The sequence below is a fragment of the Cetorhinus maximus genome, chromosome 20, assembly GCF_964194155.1.
Source record: "Cetorhinus maximus chromosome 20, sCetMax3.hap1.1, whole genome shotgun sequence".
Lineage (NCBI taxonomy): Eukaryota > Metazoa > Chordata > Chondrichthyes > Lamniformes > Cetorhinidae > Cetorhinus > Cetorhinus maximus.
Genome location: NC_135898.1, coordinates 36,002,157 through 36,014,684, shown reverse-complemented (window position 1 = coordinate 36,014,684; position 12,528 = coordinate 36,002,157). Strand labels below are relative to the sequence as shown.

Here is a 12,528-nt window from a genome sequence, read left to right as displayed (position 1 = left end):
GACTGTTGTGAACTGCGAGGACAGTGTGGAATTTCAAGAGGACATAGACAAGTTGGTGGAGTGGGCAGACAGGTGGCAGATGAAGTTCAATGCGGAGGAGTGTGAGGTGATGCATTTTGGTAGGAAGAGCATGGACAGACAATACAAAATAAGGGGTGAAATTTTGAAGGGGATGCAGGAGCAGAAGTACCTGGGTGTATATGTGAATAGATCATTGAAGGTGGCAGGACAGGTGGAGAGAGCAGTTAATAAAGCATATAGTATCCTGAGCTTTATTAATAGGGGCATAGAGTACAAGAGCAGGGAGGTTATGCTGAATTTATTATATTAGATACTCTTTAGACCTCAGCTGGAGTATTGTGTACTATAGCAAGGATGTGAACACATTGGAGAGAGTGCAGAAGAAATTTACAAGAATGGTTCCAGGGATGAGAACTTTAAGCTATGAGGATAGATTGGACAGGTTGGGACTGTTCTCCTTGGTGAGAAGGCAGCCAAGAGGAAATTCGATAGAGATGTTCAAAATCATGAGGGGACTGGACAGAGTAGATAGGGAGAAGCTGTTCCCACTCGTAGAAGGATCAAGAACGAGAGGGCACAGATTTAAAGTGATTTGCAAAAGAAGCAAATGTGACGTGAGAAAACATTTTTTCACATGAGTGGTTGGGTCTGGAATGCACTGCCTGGAGGTATGGTGGAGGCAGTTTCAATTGAGGCATTCAAGAGGGCATTAGATGATCATTTGAATAGAAACACTGCGCAAGGGTACGGGGAAAAGGCAGGGCAATGGCACTAGGTCGTAATGCTCACTTGGAGAGCCGGTGCAGACACGATAGGCCAAAAGGTCTCCTTCTGTACCATTAAAATTCTGTGATTCTGTCTTTAGTAGATGTTTTGGCCGTTATTCGTGTCAAGGATATTTGGTGGCAGATTGTTAGGCCAGAAATCCTCCACGCAGCAACTGACTACTTTTCCTCCTCCACACCCACCCCCGAAAAAATCTTCGGTCCTGGATCTCATTCCTGGGCCCTTCTGTAGCATGCTTCCAAGTTCTGAACTTTGATGAAAAGATTCTGTGGACTTAACCAGCACTGAAACTTTCCCATCACCGAAGGGAATGTCAAAGCGACCTCCACTTCTTCACTGCCCAAATCCAAAGGACCATGAAGAAATGTCTAAAGAAGAGTCATATGGACTTAAAATGTTAACTCTTATTTCTCTCTCTACTACAGATGCCATCAGGCCTGCTGAGTTTTTTCCAGAATTTTCTGTTTTCGTCACAGAGGACCATGTCCAGGCTGGCACTGGCATCCACTAGGCATCAAAACAAATCCTCAATTAGAATTCGAACCCCTTAAACCTTACAGTCCATTAAGTTTGAAGATTCTCTCAAGTCAATTGGGACTATAACATAGCACTCACCAGTACTTGAGATCATATCCCACTGATCTGTCCCTATATGGTAGGTAGAGCAAAGTAGATCCCCATAAAAACATCATAAGAAAGGTCAGGACATTCTACAAGAAGGTTAGGTGATATGTCTAAAACAAGCATTAGCAGAACGATTGAAAATCTTCCTAACTCTATCAGCACACATTGAAAGCAGCAACAATAGAATTGAAGATCATGCTGAATATTTGTGCGTCACAGGTCAGAATAAAACAGGAGCCAACAAAAGATAGAAATGGATGGTATTTGAGGACCTGCACAGGATACTGTAGGCGATGATTTGGGAAGTTTATATTGCAATTTTGAATTCAAGCTTTAAAGAAATACTGTAGTTGTATTACTTATTTAAAGGCACATTAGTATTCCTTGCAGTGTTGTTGGTTCAGTAGCTAATTCCTCATCATCACTTTAATTCTCTTGTTGTACTATAGTTTTATCATTCTGCTCAGTGACATGCAAGATGAGGCCTGTACAGAGTGAGGTTATGAAGTAAACAGCAGATGACAATCATTAAAGACCCTGGGGAGGCTGCACTGTGAGGTATTCCTGCTCAGCAAAGGCACCCCAATCTCCGCTTTAAATGCCATCAACATGCTTAATAATCATTCTCTTTGTAGTATGAGCCTTATTTTACCTACACACTGTTTCTGTCCATGGTAGATGTGAAAATCTCATAAGCCATAGCTGCAGAAAGTAGTCTTGGCCTTCCAAGAGCCAGACTTCCACTCTTCACTCCCCATTAAATATAAAAGATTTTCAGAGCTGCTGCATGACACGTTAGCAGTTTTACACCAGCTAGACACGGAATAAAATTATTTTGTTCATATACAGCAATGGCAATATGGGTGCAGCTGATGATCAGTTAGCCTGAGAAAGATCTGTAGAAAAACATTTGTTCCATCGCACTCTGCAATTGGACAGTGATGATACTGGTGAAGTTGGTGGCCATGCTGAATAATGCACATATTATGTCCCTGATGTTCTGTGGACAGCAAACTGGTCACGCTGCAGAGATCCTTGGTGCTAGCGGACAAAATCATTGTGACTGTCAATGCTTAACAGTAATTAGCATCCTCAGTTGATATTACATCTTCCTAAGGGTCCTCGTAAATGAGATTACAACGCCTTGCTTAGCCACAATCAAGGCTTTTATTCCCAAGTAACTACACCTGGCATTGTACACTTGGTTACACCTGACATCACAAACAGTCATTTTCTACTCTTATTGCTTCAATAGTTACAAAGCTCTTGGAGCACTGAATCCAAATCCCATTATATTCAATCAAAGAATAGGTAGGTTAAAACTCACCTTTCGGAAATCAGTCAAATAAACTGATTACAGCCTCTGCAGAAACACCAATCACGAGGGCTGGCAATGGATTAGCATTTGCTTTCAACTTTAATCATTGCCGTTAGTGATAACAGTTAATTATCCTAATGGAAGCCTTTACTATTGGACCGCACAGAACACTTTTTCCCTGAAGAGCAAGCTGGCAGAAAAGCAATAGGTGGGAAGTGTGTGGTAAACAGCAGTCCCTTGTTTATTGCTCAATATCCCACCAATAGGTGTCACACTTAGTGCTAACAGTAATCCCTTGTTTTGCTTCTTATGAACATTAGTTATCGCTTGGCTTTGCTGATTTTCCATCAAGCTCTTGTTTTCCAAGTGCTGGTCTATATCAAACCATAACTGTAAAACTTTATGGAACTAAAGTTTGGATCCTGTGTTTCAACTTCTGCCATTTGCTGTACAGATTCCACTGCAGAAAAAAGCATGATAAGCACGTGAAGAAAAAATACTTGCAGGGCTATAGGCTTGGAAACGGAATTAGGTGAGTTGCTCTTTCAGAGACCCAGCATGGACATGACAGGCAGAATGGCCTCCTTCTATTCTGTAACCATTCTATGACTGTTCAAATGCACTAGCCTTTAAATTATGCTGCAAGGCAATGGGTGCAGACACTCAAATGTCATCTTCCAAAATCCCCCCCTCAGCTTTAGTGAAGGCATTATCAACCAATTTAAAACAAATGGCTCAATGCCACTCTTAAAAAAGGAGCAATTTCAAACATGCTGAACATTCACACCCACCATCCCACAGTAATGTCAAGGTCAAAATATTAATCACAACAATTTTACTAAAAAAACTGTTTGACTATTATCATCATCATACTAGTGTGTCTATTACAAGGTTGATTTGAACTTTAAATTTCTACAAATAGTGAGATTGAAATCTAAACTCTCTCAACAGATTCAGCTTTACTATAGATATTTACTGACTTGTGTTTAAAGTGTCTACTCGGTCTTCTGAACAATAGGTTTGCCAAATGTTAAGTATTTGATTTTTGTAATATTTTTTTCTTTCCAAACACTGCCTTGCAGGCCTACCCCCATCTATCCTCACTTTATTGTGTATTAAAACTTGATTTGAGAAATAATAGTCACATTTTTAAGAGGTCCTCTAAGGGAATGCAACTTTAACATTAACTACAGTTTAATTTAATTCTTGGCATTCAATGGGTGATCTCACCAAAAGCTTACAATTGGCCCTCTCTATTCAGTACTTGTTTCCCAAAAGATGCTCCCATTTCCTAAAGGGAATACGATCAGAATAATGTAATCCAGATATTTTAAACTGATTATTTAACAAAGAGAGAAGTTACATGAGATAAAGATAAAGTAGAAGTGATTAAAATAACTCTAGTTGCACAGAATTATTGCAGTAACAAGTTATTCCTGATTTGAGAAAACTTTATTACCATAATATATATTTTTTATAAGTCAGCATGCCAAGTTGAAAAGTTTAAAAAGTGGGGGGTTTGAACAGACTTGAATTTTCCCCGTCTGCGAACAAATCTGGGGTTTAAAAAACAGAAAAAGGTTTTTTTTTAATATTTAAAAGAGCTTTTTGCACCTTTACTGCCTTGGGCGTGTCCATCAAACTCAAACTGGCCGATCGCGATCTTTCCTTGGCGGTTGACAACCCGAGTAACACATGGGCCAAGTTGGGGGAAGCAGTACTTCCAATGCCCCCTCCATTCCCCCCTCCATCCATTCCCCCCCCCCCCCTCTATCCCTTCATTCCCCCCCCCTCCATCCCTTCATTCCCCCCCCCTCCATCCCTTCATTCCCCCCTCCATCCCTTCATTCCCCCCTCCATCCCTTCATTCCCCCCTCCATCCAGCTGTGGTCCACGGCTGCAGCAGCCCTGTTGCAGGGACCGCTGCCCGGCGGTGGTTACCACAGTAACGCACAACAGAGCGCGCGCCGCTGCCAGCCCCCACCTCCCACCCCCCGGGAAGGCAATGAGGAGGAGGGGGTACGCCTCAAAAGCAGCCCCTCAAACCCCCATGGAGCAACAAGTTTACCCCGGCAGAGTTGGGGTGGGGTGGGGGGGGGGGGGGGGGTTGGTCACTACTTCGAGCGACGGCACAAAGTTTCCACAAGCGCTTTTTTTCTAAGCAATAAACCCCAGCCATCCCCTAGGAAGCCGAGTAACTACTCCCGGCGGCTCTCCCGCTTCCCCTTCTTACCGTCGTCTCCTCAGAAGAGCCCACAACGATCCTTCTCTCCACCGCCCCCCACACCCTTCTGACCACAGCAAGGTAACGAGGGGAGGGGGTGGGGGGGGTGGTGCTGCTGTCCGGTCAGTGTTCTCGGTTCATTCCGCCAGCGCTCGGCTCTTGCTCTCCGTTCCCCTCTGACCCACCCCTTAGCCGCTGTCAAAGTGAGCGGTGGACGGGGATTACAGCGCCAGCCGCCGGCTTTGTGACGGTTGGCGGGGGTGGGGGGGGGGGAGCGCGCGGCTGTGGGACAGCCCGTTCCCGCGCGACCCGGCGCACGCGGCCTCCGCCGTCACACAGCCCCGAGCGCGAGCCAGCGCGCGACTCTTTGTGACGTAAGCGCCCGCCACCCAGCTCCATTCATGAAAAGCGTGCCACCTGCAGGTCTGCTGAATGGCTTTGTGACCGGGCATGAATGTGACCGTCTTATTGGCGCCAGGCAAGGGAACAGTTCCTTCTTGCTTTGTTTCACAGGAACTGGTGCTGGACAATACAAACCCCACCCCCGTCCCATTTGTTCACTGCCTACTCATACTGTAAAATGCAGCTAACTTTTAATCGGTAGAACTTGCAAGGTCTCAACACATGCAGTATATGCTGCTTCTCTGAATAGTATCCGGACATCCCTGTGTATAGTATCATCATCCGCCCATGGGGGTCGAACAATAAACAACAGCATCGTGCACTGAGTAATGTACAAATGCAAGTGTACAAATCAGGGGAAATTCGTGCTTTTAATGCTTGTCCTGAAAATCAGAAGGAACCTCAACATCCTTGTCTGGCGCAATATATTGTTTTTTTTATAGGTGCACTTAGAACTTTCAAAAGTCAAATACCTTTGGTACTTCCCACCTTTGTTGCAAACGCACTTTGATTAGGTCCAGTTAGTCCAGCAGTCATAAACTTAATTTTGGATCAACTAAGTTACTTTATCCGCGTAGATCATTCAAAGAGACGTTGCGTTTGGCATGTCATTTTACTCGGCGTTAATCATTTGTGACATTTACCACCAGACTATACCAATTTGGGAGAGAATTTGAAAATCGGGATGCTCCTTGGCTGATCAGCGCACCCAAGGACAATTGAGCAAAATCCAGAGCGCAAAAGAAAACAAATGTCAAGTGTTTTATTTATGGAAGGGGACAATGTGTATTCAAGAAGCCTACAGCTACATTCCAGTAAACAATTGCCAAACTATTGTCCCTTCTGTGCAGTCGCTGACCCACTTTTTCATCCATTTACGATGCCAATATACGAGACATTCTTATCACCAAGCGTTGTAACTGTCAAGTTTCATTAGGACGCAAAGTTCTGTCTGCAGCCATGGGCTGGACTCAATGAAGCACGTCTGTCACCCATAGGCATTAAAAGATTACTGCTTCCTCAGTTAAGTCTTACAGTCTGTTCGACTGGACTGAAAGACGAATAAAGGTTTCGTGTATCACAGTCCGCCCACTAATTGTTACCTCTTTCATTTTGTTATCAGCACCTCTTAAGATTAGTTTGTTTTGCTAATGAGATTTCTTTCCAGCTTTAAATTTACTTTGCAAAACACTGATGTACGTGGCATCTGTCTCTGGTGATAGAAAATAATTCCGGAGCAAAAAAACTATCAGTGTCCCAGGGCAAAAATTAAATTTTAATGCAATTATCAAATGGCAGTGTCATTAAAATGGACCAGACGATACAAACATATTTTGTCAAACTGTAGAGGTTCACAAAGATTAAGTGACACATCTAATCAACTATTCTTCAGACCGCATGTATATTTTATTTATAAACTACTTAAATATTTGAGCAGTGACCTGTTTCAACCCCTCCCCTTAATTCTATGGTATTCACAAAAAGGATGCACACTTTTCCCACACACCTACTAATCTGTTTCTCCGCAGATACTTATACCAGTTGTTCTGTTAAACAGCCATAATGTTTGCTGCGTAGAATTATTCTGATTCATTGTAATTACTAATTTATTCAGTATCTCATCTCTCTTGTTGGTTCATTCTAAAAAAAGAGAAATATTTCCAGGTCAAGTCATTTCATGTTAATCATTCAGGCGTTAATAGTCTGGAAGATTGTCCGGTCAAGTCCCACTCCAGAGATTTGAGCATATGTTCCTGGGCTGACACTCCAGTGCAATACTAAGGGAGTGCTGCACTGTTGAAGTGCTGAATTTGAAAGATGTTAAACCGAGGCCTTGTGTCAGGTAGATATAAACAATCCCATGGCATTATTTCATGAAGGAACATATAAGATATGATGAAATATATAAGATCCTGAGGGGACTTGACAGTGTAGATGCTGAAAGAATGTTCCCCCAGAGAGTGGTGGAGACAGGGTCATTGAATATTTTTATGGCTGAGTTAAATAGATTCTTGATTGCCAAGGAAGTCAAAGGGTATAGGAGATGGGAAGGAAAGTGTAGTTGAGGACACAATCAGGCAGCCATCATATTGAATGGCAGGGCAGGCTCGAGGGGCCGAATGGCCTTCTACGAACATACAAAATAGGAGCAGAAGTAGGTCATTTGTGAGTCAAAGCGTATAGGGGGTAGGAAGGACAGTGGAATTGAGGCCAGAATCAGATCAGCCATGATCTTATCGAATGACTGAGCAGGCTCGAGAGCCAAAAGACTTCCTCCTTCTATTTCTTAAGTTCTTACATTCTTGGTACCCTGGTCAACATTTATCCATCCGCCAACATTTCTAAAAGAGATGTATTTGGTCACATATCTCAGTGTTGTTTGTGAAACCTTGCTGTATACAAATTGACTGCCTATCTTGCCTTTCCTACTTTACAACAATGGCAAAACTTCAACAAAAGCATGTCATTGGTTGTAAAAAGCTTTGCAACGTCCTGAGGTTGTGAAAGGTTCTATATAAATGGTCCCTTTAGTATTTAAAAGACCTCAATCAAATCTTTCCAAAGTCTACTTTTTTCCAGTAAAAAGCTCTCTGAGCCTATTCTGGTGAAAAACACTACTTTCTATGAATGAATTGAATTGAGATGTATCAAATATGAACAGATGGAAGTGATTTAGCATCTAGGTGCCAGTTAAAATAACATTCTGAGGTTACATTGTTTGAAATTAAACACATTCAGACCTAATAAAACCAATATATTGCCATGTCATGATTCTTTGAAAGTATCATGATTGATGGCCAACACTAGTCTGAAAGATTTTAAGTCCAAGGCAAATCTCCTAGTAAAAATTATTGGTGGAATTTGGCTGTCACACCACAACAAAAACTCAAACTACACATGCATTATAAATAACTATTTAGCATTTTTGACAATATGAAACTCTCTGTTCAGTGCCCAGGAGACACGTGTGCTTCCAAGTCTGATTCTGATTGCTCGTTCAGACTCGACCTGACAATGTGCAGCAACAGCAACTTGCATTTATGTAGTGCCTTTAAAATAGTTAAGATCTCACAATGCACTTTATAGGAGTGTTATCAAACAAAATGTGACACTGAGCAACATAAAGCAATATTTGGACAGATGACCAAAAGCTTGGTGAAAGAGGAAGGTGTTAGGGAGCAACTTAAAGAAAGAGAGAGAGGTAAAGAGGTAGAGAGGTTTAGGATAGGAATTCCATTGTGGGATGGCTGAAGGCACAACTACCAGTAGTGGAATAAAGGAATTCAGGGATGCGCAAGAGGCCAGAAACAACCTTGGAATGCGGTTCAGCCCTGAACTGAGCTTCATCCCTACCTTTTGAGTCCATCACCAAGATCATCTGCTTCCACTCATGTCATATCACCTGCTATTTAGCCTCACTGCTACTGAAAGCTCCATCCACACGACATTGCATCTCTTGCCTAGCAAATTTCCCAACTCACTTTAAAGGAGATTGGAAGACACCAAGCAAAAGAGGAGAGGAGTTAAGGGAAGTGGCTTCTCCTGATTTCTCACATGTGAGATGAGTAACCCAAAGTGTGGTAGAAGAGAAAAATGGAAAGGTAGAGAAGATGGGCGGGGAATTCCAAAGCAGAGAAATAATTCATTCAGAATTCTGATACCCATATACTATGCCCATACACCTATCATCCCTGTGCTCATTGACGTCCATCGTCTCATCACATCCCATTGCATCAACTTTGAAAGTCTAATCAGGTTTTAGATCCCTCCATAGCTTTAATCTAACCTACTCTGTTTAACTTTTCTAGACTTAAACCCAGCATACACTCACTGTTTTGTCTCTGGTCTATTGTGCACCCTAGGTGTTCTAGTGCATGAATCACAAAAAGTTAGTATGCTGGTACAAGTAATTAAGAAGACTAATGGAATGTTATCCTTTATTATGAGAGGAATTGAACACAAAAGGCTGTTATGTTTCAGTTATACAGGGCATTGGTGAGACCATATCTTGAATACTGTGTGCAGTTTTGATCTCCTTATTTAAGGAAGAACGTAAATGTGTTGGAGGCAGTTCAGAGGATGTTTACTAGATTGATACCTGGAATGAGAGGCTAATAGGATAGGTTAGACAGGCTGGGCTTGTTTCCACTGGAGTTTAGAAAAGTGAGAGGTGACTTGATTGAAGTATACAAGATCCTGAACGGTGTTGACAAGGTGGTCGTGGAAATGATGTTCTCTCTTGTGGGTGAGTCCAGAACTAGGAGGGCACTGTTTTAAAATTAGGGGTCGCCCTTTTAGGACAGAGATGAGAATTTTTTTCTCTCAGAGGGATGTGCAACTTTGGAACTCTCTGCCTCAGAAGGTGGTGGAGGTGGGGTTATTGAATCTCTTTAAGGCAGAGGTAGATAGATTCTTGATAGGCAAGGGAATCAAAGATTATTGGGGGTAGATGGGAATGTGGAATTAGAAATACAAACAGATCAGCCATGATCTTAATGAATGGCGGAGCAGGCTCAAGGGGCTGAATGGCCTACTTCTGTTCCTATTTTGTGTGTTCGTATGCTCTGTATCCCAACTTATAATCTATTCATATACTCTCTCCCTCAACCCCTCCATCTTGACACTTCTGACCCAATCTTCAAAAGCTTCCTCAAAGCTCTTCAATAGCTTCTTCAGTTAAGTTGTTGTCATTTCTCCCCAAATTTCCTGATCTCCTTTAAAGTATCTTTGTATATTTTTTACATGAAAGTATATAATTAGAATTTGCTATATTTGAATGAAGTGAGATTAAATAATAAGTGTAAATTATGGTGGACTCAGTGGAATCCTATTAACCTTACTTGTACATTTTTGGGTCAGTTGTTCTACATATTTTGCAAGTCAATGCAAGTTTCCCATTGCACCAATTCAGTATTTATAGACCATGCAAATCTGTCAAATCAACTAATTCTAACTGCAACCAGATCCTGATTTGTTTTAGACTCTATTGGTGAGACAGAGGATATTTGACTGCCCTCTCAGTTCTCTTCCAATGATAAGACATAGAAGAGGAAATTTGGCACATGCTTTTAAGTCAGAAAGCACATGCGCTCTGCTTTCTCCTGACCAGAGAGAAATGCCAACAGAACAGTGAAACTCCAAGTTGCTTCCTCTGTCAATGCCGGTGTAAACCACAGTAAAAGCATTCACAAAAATTAGAACATTCAAAGCAAAAGTACAAACAAATAATGTTATACAAAGTATGATCTCATTCTATGAAATCCTGGACTATTGGAAGTCCCAATGCGCTGATGGATTCTGCTCCAGTTACTTGGATAGGATGGGGTCATCCTTTTAATGAGAAATCAGATGTGGGGGCGGTGTGCCTCCATCTTTGGCTGAAATTCAGCCCCACACTTCTTACCTTTGGCTACATAGGGTGGAGTAGGTAAAGGAGTTGGATGACCTTTGTGTGGTTATGCTCCTGTACTGGCTAAAATAACCATTCACAGGTCCAGGATGAGAGCAGCCAGTGGGGAGGGTCATTCAGGCTGCCTATCTCATGTCTGTGCCTGGGTGGCCCTGGTGAGGGAACATGCGGTGCCCGCATGTGCGAGATATTGGCAGCCAGACACCAGTGAACACCACAGGATATATAATTCCTAATTGACATGAATAATAATATCATGATTTAGAACTAAAAATTTATTTTAGGATATTTATATGTTTTTAAATTATTATGCATTAATAGTGATACCTCGGATGTGTGGGGCCTTTGTAGAAATGCTTTTTTGCTGTTCATGACATCGGGCAACCTAGTGGCACTATTATTCATGTATTTAAAAATACATGAATTTAAAAATAGGCACGAGTTTGGGGGCAGTGCTACTCTGGTAGATCAGTTAGTAGGTGCACCGCGGGTTTTGGTAATTTACAAGTTAGATCCCATCTGTGATAGAACTTCAATCAGGTCCAGCTTCAGGAAAGCGAAAATCACCCGGGTCTCCCCTCCACACTACCACCGCCCCCGCCCCTCACACCTCCCGCCAGTCCCCCTGTTTGTGAAAGGCTCGCCCATTCCCTTGCCCCAAACATAGCTTTCACTCTAACCAGGCAGTGGACGGCTACCAGCGCGTGCGACAGGATTCCAGGAGAGGAGAAAAGCATGCAAAATTTTATTTTTAAAACTCAATTTTTCTCACGTGAACAAGTCTATTTTGTGATCCTTGGAGAATAGTATCGTTCTTTGAACTTTTATAAGTTCCACGCGCGATCCAGCCTTAATGATATAAATGTGAATGGTGCTGGGAATAGTACTGTGCATTAAACTGAGCCGGGAAAGGGCAAATTAGCGTAGCCCCAAATTGTCCCAATGATCAGTCAGTTTCTGACTATGTCTCCGTGTAGACAACCCTTCCTACAATTGTTACAATACATTTATAATTTATGCCAATAACAAACAGTATGTTTACTCTTCCATATAATTCTAAATTTACTTTGTACTGTACACTTCATGAACAATACAGTATCACACGCCGAGAGATAAATATACTGGAAACATAAATACGCTGAACTATAAATATACTGCGGGATCAATATGCAAGTGCTCTCTGCACGTTAGGACAATTTATGTCAATTTCACCCTATTCCCAACGGAAACACTTACATCCCCAAAACAGACCTGAAATCTGTTAGAAGGCTTTTTTTGCTTCCCGATAAGCATCTTGTATTAAGTGCAGTCTGCTCCATCCTGTCATTTCTCCTCTGCTTGAAGCTGAGGACATAAGCTCCACATGTGGTCTTGGTCAACATCAGTTCCTCCAGTGACGTCAATAGCTAGTCTCTGCTGACTGTGAAACCTACGGGCCCGATTGAAGCTTTTTTTGCTCTTTATCTAGAACAGTTTGACGCTGTCAGTTTTTTTTCAGCTCAGGTTACATTATTGTACCGCCCTTCTGAAAAGTTAGTGATTCTGCGCGTAACTACAGCCCGCATTATTCAGCTTTTTGCAAAAAACCTGCACATTAGACTTTATACTTTAAAAATTGCTGCACTCCTGCTTCTCATTATCGTAACAGTAAAGATTAAGTGAGCGGCCCGTTTATATCAGCGTTGCGGCAGAACAGGCATATTTAGTCAGTCTCACATTTACTGCCCTTGAGCTGGATGCAAT

General features: G+C 42.2%; 1 protein-coding gene across 2 annotated transcripts in view; it reads right to left on the bottom strand.

The window, feature by feature from the left end:
- rhobtb1 (Rho related BTB domain containing 1) overlaps positions 1–12,089 on the bottom strand; it is a 92,863-nt gene extending 80,774 nt beyond the window's left edge. The window contains exon 1 of one of the 2 annotated variants that reach the window (XM_078565888.1): positions 12,022–12,089. The gene's annotated coding sequence lies outside the window, so the exon portion shown is untranslated. Of the gene's footprint in view, positions 1–4,982; positions 5,315–12,021 lie in introns of those variants that run through there. The other variant, XM_078565887.1, reaches the window with a different exon arrangement.
- Positions 12,090–12,528: the final 439 nt, after the last annotated feature.